This window comes from Ovis aries, chromosome 17 (assembly GCF_016772045.2).
Source record: "Ovis aries strain OAR_USU_Benz2616 breed Rambouillet chromosome 17, ARS-UI_Ramb_v3.0, whole genome shotgun sequence".
Taxonomy (NCBI): Eukaryota; Metazoa; Chordata; class Mammalia; order Artiodactyla; family Bovidae; genus Ovis; species Ovis aries.
The window spans coordinates 61,568,058-61,577,547 of record NC_056070.1 but is presented as its reverse complement, the minus strand read 5'-3'; the positions used below and the strand labels follow the sequence as shown (position 1 = coordinate 61,577,547).

Below are 9,490 nucleotides of genomic sequence, written 5' to 3'. Positions count from 1 at the left end.
TACTTGGAGAATTCCAGCATCTTTGGAGATTAACTAACACATGGGTCCAAAAGTCTAAGAGACGTGGAAAAATTATTTTGCACTCAAGGAAAAGAAAAAAAAACCAAAATCTCGAGATGCAATGAAAGCAGCACTTAGAGGAAAACTTTTAGCACTGAATGCATATATTAGAAGAGGAGAAACATCTAAACTCAGAGAGAGATGAGCTGGTGGAGCAAGAGGTGGAAACATTCTGGGGTGATTTCATAATTGGTGGAGATAAGACATGATTTTGGCAAAGTCATAAAATGTACAACATAGAGTGAACCATAGAGTAAACTTTGAGCTTTGTTTAATAATAACATGTCAATATCAGTTCATCTTACCACTCCAAAGTCAAGAATAGGGGAAATGATGGGGACATAAGTGAACTCTGTTCAGTTCAGTTCAGTCACTCAGTCGTGTCCGACTCTTTGCAATCCCATGAACCGCAGCACACCAGGCCTCCCTGTCCATCACCAACTCCTGGAGTTTACCCAAACTCATGTCCATTGAGTTGGTAATGCCACCCAACCATCTCATCCTCTGTCGTCCCCTTCTCCTCCTGCCTTCAATCTTTCCCAACATCAGGGTCTGTTCAAATGAGTCAGCTCTTTGCATCAGGTGGCCAAAATATTGGAGTTTCAGCTTCAAGTGAACTCTGTGCTTATACTCAATTTTTCTGTAAACCTGAAGCTTCTTTAGGAAATAAAGTCTATTAATCAAAAGGGGGAGGAAGTACAGGACAACGTCATTTAGAAAAAAGAGACACATGATTGTCCGTTAAGCTGGGGCGAGGGGGGATATATATGTATATCTGAAAAGATCTACACCAGACTGCTTATAGATGTAGTTCTTGAGGTTTGGGATCCTAGATGGTGTTTACACTCTCTTATTTTCCTGGCTTTTTTCTTTTTGAAATATGCAGGTAGTGCTGTAAAGATCACAGGAGACTATAAAACAGTTTGGTAAAAAAAAAAAAAAAAAAGTTTGGTAGGCAACCAAAAAAGACAGAGGAAATCTCCCAAAATGTTTTTACCTATAATTTCTCTTGAGTGAGGTACTAACCTGGGTTTAAAAAGCAACATTTTCAGAATAGTCTCAAGAAAGGCCTAATGCTCTAGGGCAGGGGTCCCAACCAGGCCACACAATGGGAAGCAATTGGCTGGCGAGCAAGCAAAGCTTTATTGGGGCTCCCCATCACTCACATTGCTGCCTGAACCCCCTGCAAGAATTCATATATCTTCTTCCAAGAAACCAGTCCCTGGTGCCAAAAAGGTTGGGGACCACTGTCTAGGGGGCTGGTTAAAAACAAAAAGTCTCAGAAAACAAGAGACAAAGGTCAGGATCAAAGAGACGCTTAATTTCTTCAATGCAAAGAACAAGGATATGGCTCCTCCCTTCTAAAGAGATGATAGCCCAGATTCTGGCAAGGCTCCACCTTTCCAAGGAAATGAAACTCATGGCAGCCTAGTCCCAGGCAACAGAAAAGACAGCAGCTAACAGGTTTCGGCTATTAGTTCTGCCTCCCTCCAGTGGCTGTCCTGCCCCTTCCTGCTTGAGCATCATGAAGAAACTCAGAAGAACCCAAGCCAACAAACTGGACGTGTTCATCAAAGACCACCTCCTGCCACACAAGGAGTTTCGAAGGGAGGTCAATGAAGCCATTGACATCATCTGCACTTTCCTGAAGGAGACGTGCTTCCCAGAGGCCGCCCACCCTGTTCGGGTGTCCAAAGTTGTGAAGGTGAGTCTAGAACTGCCTGGCTGGGGAGAAGCAGGGCTGGTGAGCAAGCATTTCCACAGAGACAGACAGAGAGCAAGAGGTTGAGGTCTCTAGGGCTGGTGGTTTCTGATTTATCCATGCCAAAACTATAACCACACTTGTGAAAATAGCTTCTGGGGAGAGGGCATCCAACTGTAAGTTTTAAACAAATGCCCTGGGAAGTGTATAAACCACCTAGATCACGAATCTAGACAATCTGAATCCTGGCAGTATCTACAGTCCACTAATCTTTGACCAGGCTGGGGTCTCACCATTTCTGCAGAGTCATGAGCTGGTTAAGAGTATAGGTTTTGAAAGCAGATAGCACCTGCTGGCTGTGAGGTCTTGGGCAAGTCACTTAACCTCTCTGTGCCTCAGTTTCCTTATCCAGAATTTTCAGCAGATCAAGTAAAGTCAGCCATGGGCCAGTTTATAGTATTAATCACATAAGGTCATAAATTACAAGACGTAAAGAACACAGACTTTAGAAAAAGACAACCAGGGTGTGAACTGCATCTCTGTCACCTACTAGCTGTGCGACTTGACTGATACATGATCTCTCAGCATCTGTTTCGCCATCCGGAAGATGACAACAGATAATAACAGTAGCTAGATCCCAGAGTTCTTGTGAGCATTCTAGGAGTTACCGCTGCTGATGCCTTCAGAGCAGTGGCTAGCACTCAAAATGTTAGTGATTGTTCTCAGCATTTTATTTAGGGAGGCTCTTCTCAAATGATAAATGTCAGCTCTCATTCTCATCACCTGTTTTTTTTTTTTTTTCCTTTTTTTTTTTTTTTAGTTTTTTTTTTTTTAAATTTTAAAATCTTTAATTCTTACATGCATTCCCAAACATGAACCCCCCTCCCACCTCCCCTCCCCATAACATCTTTCTGGGTCATCCCCATGCACCAGCCCCAAGCATGCTGCATCCTGCGTCAGACATAGACTGGCGATTCAATTCACATGATAGTATACATGTTAGAATGTCATTCTCCCAAATCATCCCACCCTCTCCCTCTCCCTCTGAGTCCAAAAGTCCGCTATACACATCTGTGTCTCTTTCCCTGTCTTGCATACAGGGTCGTCATTGCCATCTTCCTAAATTCCATATATATGTGTTAGTATACTGTATTGGTGTTTTTCTTTCTGGCTTACTTCACTCTGTATAATCGGCTCCAGTTTCATCCATCTCATCAGAACTGATTCAAATGAATTCTTTTTAACCGCTGAGTAATACTCCATTGTGTATATGTACCACAGCTTTCTTATCCATTCATCTGCTGATGGACATCTAGGTTGTTTCCATGTCCTGGCTATTATAAACAGTGCTGCGATGAACATTGGGGTACATGTGTCTCTTTCAATTCTGGTTTCCTCGGTGTGTATGCCCAGCAGTGGGATTGCTGGGTCATAAGGTAGTTCTATTTGCAATTTTTTAAGGAATCTCCACACTGTTCTCCATAGTGGCTGTACTAGTTTGCATTCCCACCAACAGTGTAGGAGGGTTCCCTTTTCTCCACACCCTCTCCAGCATTTATTGCTTGCAGATTTTTGGATCGCAGCCATTCTGACTGGTGTGAAGTGGTACCTCATTGTGGTTTTGATTTGCATTTCTCTAATAATGAGTGATGTTGAGCATCTTTTCATGTGTTTGTTAGCCATCCGTATGTCTTCTTTGGAGAAATGTCTATTTAGTTCTTTGGCCCATTTTTTGATAGGGTCGTTTATTTTTCTGGAGTTGAGCTGCAGAAGTTGCTTGTATATTTTTGAGATGAGTTGTTTGTCAGTTGCTTCATTTGCTATTATTTTCTCCCATTCAGAAGGCTGTCTTTTCACCTTGCTTATATTTTCCTTTGTTGTCATCACCTGTTTTAGGGCGGCTCCTCAGGCAAAGGCACGACCCTCAAGGACCTCTCAGATGCTGACCTCATCGTCTTCCTCACCAATCTCACAAGTTTTCAGGAGAACTTTAAGCACTGAGTAAGATTCATCAAGGAAATTAGGAGACAGTTGGAAGCCTGTCAAAGAAAGAAAATGTTTGAAGTGGAGTTTGAGGTCCAGAAGCGGCAAAAGAGGAAGTCACATGCTCTCAGCTTCGTGCTCAGGTCCCCTTGGTTCTGCCAGGGGGTCAAGTTTGATGTCCTGCCCTCCTTTGATGCCCTGGCTAAGCACTCCCAGTCACAAGGTATTTCAGTCTTTATCCTAGGTCAGGGATTCTTTCTTTCTTTCTTTCTTTTTCATGATTTTGAGCAGAAATCTCCTTCAGTTCAAGAGCCTTTTAAAACATCCCATCAACATGGGGAGGAGATCTTAGTATCTCTCTCAGAGCAAGATAATTAGGGTCATACTCAGCCGCCATGACAATATTAAACAGCAAATTGGTACAAATTCCGGGTAAGATGTTTCTTATAGCCAGGCTTACTAGTTCTACTTATGCCAAAGTGTGTGAATCTTACCTTACTAAAATTGAGGAAGTTACACATGAAACAGATCACCAACAAGGATTTACTGAGTAGCACAGGGAACTATTGGAAAAGGACATGGCAACCCACTCCAGTATTCTTGCCCGGAAAATCCCATGGATGGAGTTGCCTGGTAGGCTAGTCCATGGGGTCACAGAGAGTCGAACAAAACTGAGTGACTTCACTTTCAAAAGGGAACTGTGTTCAGTATCTTATAGTATATCTTATCTATTTATAACTGAATCACATTGCTGGACACCTGAAACCAATACAATATTGTAAATAAATTAACTTCAATAAAATATTAATAGATAAGTGAAAGTTTTATTCGCTCAGCTGTGTCCAACTCTTTGTGACCCCATGGACTGTAGCCCACCAGGCTCCTCTGTCCTTGGGATTCTCCAGGCAAGGATACTAGACTGGATTGCCGTTCCCTTCTCCAGGGGATCTTCCTCACCCAGGGATCGAACCTGGGTCTCCTGCATTGCAGGCAGATTCTTTACCATCTGAGCCACCAGGGAAGCCCAAGAATAGATAAATCCCATCCCCCAAAATGAAGCAGCATAGATCTGATGTAAGCTCAGAATGTTAATTTCATCTATTTTTCAAAGCATGAAGAACCTCAGCAAACTTATGCTGAGCATTAGCGTCTATAGACAATCTGCAGGATCACTGGGACCGGGAGCAATACATCTCTGAGGCTCAGTTTCCACTGTGCACCTTGGAGGCACAAGGCTTATTCCATGGCCTAAATGAGACAGACAGGGAACCTCTCTCCTGGAGCCTGACCATGTGAACACCAGGAATGAGATGATAACTCGCTCTGACAAAACCTGAATATGGGGATCCGAAAGAGAGAGGTGGGCGTCAGAGGACTTTCACAGACAGGGCGACAAGGGAGGTGACCTCTGACCTGAAGCATGTGGGATGAGAAGAGGCCAAGCACTCAAAGATCTGGGGGTTGCAGAGGAGGAAACAGCAGGTGCAAAGACAGGAATGGACTTGGCATATTGGAAGAAATGAAGTAACCAGGAGAGTCAGTGGCAAAGGGATTGAGGCAGGAGGGAAGACGAAGGAGGAGACAGGTCTCACCATCCGCGTGGGCCACTGTGAGGACTTGGGATTTTATCCAGAGGTCCTGGGAAGCAAGAAGTGGAAGGATCCGGTTTTAAAGGCAATGGGCTGTGGAGGATCCAGGAAGGAGGGTGCCGCTACCTCTGCTGAGTCCAGGTGAGAGACGATGGGTGACGGCGGGAGAGGCGGGAGAAGGGAGGACCGGGGATGGACGTCAGGCCTCCTGGCTCTGGACTGCTGACCTCCCACTGCCCCCCACGGCCAGTGAGCTTGTTGTCTAGAGAAGAGAAGAGCTGATGCCTTAAAGTTCTGTATGCTGCCTCCATAGGTCAGGTGACTGAAGATTACAAACCTGACCTTCAAATCTACGTCCAGCTCATCCAAGAGTGTGAGAAACTAAGGAGAGAGAGCGAGTTCTCCCCCTGCTTCACAGAGCTGCAGCGAGCCTTCCTGAAGGAGCGTCCGGCCAAGCTGAAGAGCCTCATCCGCCTGGCGAAGCACTGGTACCAACTGGTATGGCCGGTCCCATCTGGGCAGAGAGCCGAGGAGGAGGAGGAGGAGGGGGGGAAGGGAGAGAGTGAGGACGGGAGAGGAGGGGCGGGTGGTGTGGAGGACGGGAAGGAGCAGGGAGAGGTGTGGGGAGGAGAAGAAAGAGGAGAGGAGGGAGGAGGGGAGGAATCAGAAAGGATGCGGGAGGCAGGAGGGAGACGGACAGAGATGAATGGAGAGGAGGGAAGGGCGTGGAGGAGGGGAGAGGGCAGGAACAAGAAGGAAAGGATGAAAGGAAGAAGGTGGAGGTGTAGAGGTTGTAGGGAGGGGGGAAAGGTTAGGGAGAAAAAAAGGTAGGGCCTGGGACGGCTGCCAGCAGACATCTCATTCTTCCTAGTCTTCCCATATCACGAAACAAGAGCTCCATCCTTCCGGCTACACTGGGCAGAACCATGGGTCTTTATCTTTTTCACACACTACCCACACACACACCCATCCAACCAGTCTGCAAATGGCTTGGTCCTGTATCTAAAATAAACCCATTATCATCAATTGCTACCATCTCGGTCACTTCCACTGACCCCCATACCCTCCCCGCCACCGTAATCTCGGGAGGCTCACAGGATCTGCCCTCAAACTCCCTGAACCCCTCTCTCTGCCCTCTCACCCCCACTCCCAGGCTGTCTCTCCTCTTCATTAGTTCTCCAAGGAGGAAACTCTCCTCCAGCCTCAGGGCCTTTGCATGAGCTTATTAGTTTGGTTATTGTCTATCTCCCCACTAAAAATGGCCACAAAGGAAGGGATTTGTATATTTTATTTATATATATTGTATAAATATACAATATAATATTGTATGTCTTATTCACTGCTGTTGCCGCAGAACCTAGAAGAGTGCCTGGCACATGATAGGTGCTCACTGGGTAATTATTCAATAAATTAATGAGTGCTAACCCCCTACTCGCCTCCTCCCAACCCACACTCTTTTGATCACTTCCTGACTGTCTGAATTTGGGCAAATGAAGTAACCTCCTGTGCTTCCCGTTTTGTCACTTGTGAAGAGCAACACGGCCCAGCAACACTAAATCATCGGCCATGACACCGCGCGGACGGTTTGTTGGGTAATTTGCACATTTTAACATCAATTCCTCAAAGCCGGCGTCACTCTGTCTTTCCACTTACGTTTGTCATCTTCAGTTCCTCTCATCAAAGTCTTATACACGGCAGGGTCTTTCACCTCGATGGTTACATTTATTCCTAGTTTTAAAAATTCTTTTTGATACAATCATAAATAGGATTGTTTTAAGTCTGTTATTCACATATAGAAGTACAACAGAGTTCCATGTATTGTTTTTGTATCCTACAATATTTCTGAATTCAGTCTTTGATTGTCTTAAGTTTTTTGGTGGTGTCTTTTTGGGTTTTCTGTGTATAATATCATGTCATCTGCAAATAGCAATAGTATAACGTCCTCCTTTTTACTCTGGATGTATTTTGTTTCTTTTTGCCGCCTGCTTGCTATGGACGGACTTCTAATACTACATTGGATAAATGTGGGGAGAGAGGGCATATATGTCTTGTTCCCGATCTTAAAGTAAAAGCTTTGAGCCTTCACCACCGAGTGTGATATTAGCTGTGCACTGGTCATATAAGGCTTATATTGAGTTATGTTCTCTCCATACCCACGTTGGAAAGAGTCTGTATCACATATGGCTGTTGAATTTTCTCAAATGTTTTTTCTGTGTCTGGGCAAATGGTCATATGCTTTTTATCCTTTATTTTCTTAATACAACTGTATCAATTGATTGACCTGTGATACTGAAGCATCCTTGCATCCCTGGAATATATCTAACTTGATCATAGCGTATGACCTTATAATATATTGGAGAATTTACTTTGCTAGTATTTTGTGGAGGATTTTCCCATCTATGATCATCAGGCCTATTGTTTTCTTTCTTGTGCTGTATTTGTCTGGTTTTGCTATAAAAGGAGTTTGACATCATCTCTTGATCCTCACGTTTCTGGAATAGTTTGAGAAGCATTGGCATTATCTCATTAAGTCTTCATACAAAAGCTGAAAAATTCATGTTTCTAATTTTTTTCCTCTTCTCAGTATAAGAAGAGACATGGGGAAAAACTACCCTCACAGTATGCCCTGGAGTTGCTGACTATCTATGCCTGGGAGCAGGAAGGCTCAAAAACAAAATTCAGGACAGCTGAAGGATTTCGGATTGTTTTGGAGTTAGTCCTGAAGCATCAGGACCTCTGCATCTACTGGAAAAAGTATTATGACTTTGAAAACCATGTTATTAGACAATACCTGAGGAGACAACTTGAAAAACCCAGGTACTCTATCCTCACATGGCTTAGATCCCCATATAAATGAAGCTCTGATTACAGCTGTGGAACCCTGGAAATTTAGGAAGAGAAAGGGTTCCACATTTAGAGATCATCAGCTATTGTCAAACATGCTGAGTGCTCTACTCTTACCATGCAATTTAAATAATAACCTGCAACCCTGTGAGGCTGGCACTGTGCTAACCATTCCACAGATTAACTGAGGTTTGGTGAAAGAAGAGCTTGCTCAAACCTTTACAGAAAATGAGTGAAATAACTGAAATTTTACTGACATAACAATAGCTGCAGCAATGATAAAAATTGCTTCCAGGAAGTAAGAGCTTGCTGTAAGACAAAAACACTGATAGAATCAAGGAATCTTGGTTATTAAACCTGGCATGTATAGACCCCTTCTTATGTTTCAGTTACTGTTGGGAGCTTGTCAAGTGCTTCTCTAGATCCTCATACAACATCCTGTGAGGTAGGGATTTTCAAATCTGCCCATTTCACACATGAGGATACTGAGGACTAGAGATTCAGGTGACCTGTCCAAAGAGACAGCACTACTAAAGAGCAGAGGTGAGATTGAAACCAGGTCTCTCCAGGCCCAAATGCAAGCCTCCTTCACCTCGTGTTCAATGCCCACTGAAGGGCAGGGCACCCAGGTCACAAGTCAGAGAGAGGTGTCCATGGGGCCCTCCAGCTTCCCCCAGAAACAGTCTACCCAGGCTGGGTATTTTGCCCTGCTGGGAGCTCTGAACAACCCAGACACAGCCCATGTACTCACCTGTCCTCTCTGACTGTTGTTTCCAGGCCTGTGATTCTGGACCCAGCTGACCCAACTGGAAATGTGGCTGGTGGAGATCCACAGAGGTGGCAGCTGCTGGCACAGGAGGTTACAGTCTGGCTCAAGTATTTGTGCTGTGAGAAGATGAGTGGGACGCCAGTGAGCACCTGGAACATGCCGGTGAGAACTCCTGATTTCTTCATGTGACCTGATACTGATGGCATGTTGAGATAACAACTTCTAGAAATGCTACTTAAATCAAATGGAATTTCATCTCGGTCTCTGTATTCTTTCACTGTGGTTACTAGAAAATGTAGAATTCCACCTGTGTCTGCCCCAGAATGAATCCCTTGGTTAGACAGCAGGCTTACCAACTTACATTGTCACCCTGCCTTGGTACCCAAACCAGCGTGTCATTGACAAAAGTCCATGCCAGAAAAACTCCCATAAGGACACGCAAAAGATCAAGATGTTCTTACCACCTGAGTCACTGGACCCCTAAGTGGCTGGAAGACAGCCTTTGGCTTCTCCATATTGCTGTTCCTCCTGTGAGGCCTCCAG

At 44.6% G+C, this 9,490-nt stretch overlaps 1 pseudogene; it reads left to right on the top strand.

Annotated features, from left to right (window-relative positions):
- The first annotated feature begins 1,473 nt into the window (after positions 1-1,473).
- On the top strand, positions 1,474-9,202 carry LOC114118858 (2'-5'-oligoadenylate synthase 1-like; annotated as a pseudogene).
- Positions 9,203-9,490: the final 288 nt, after the last annotated feature.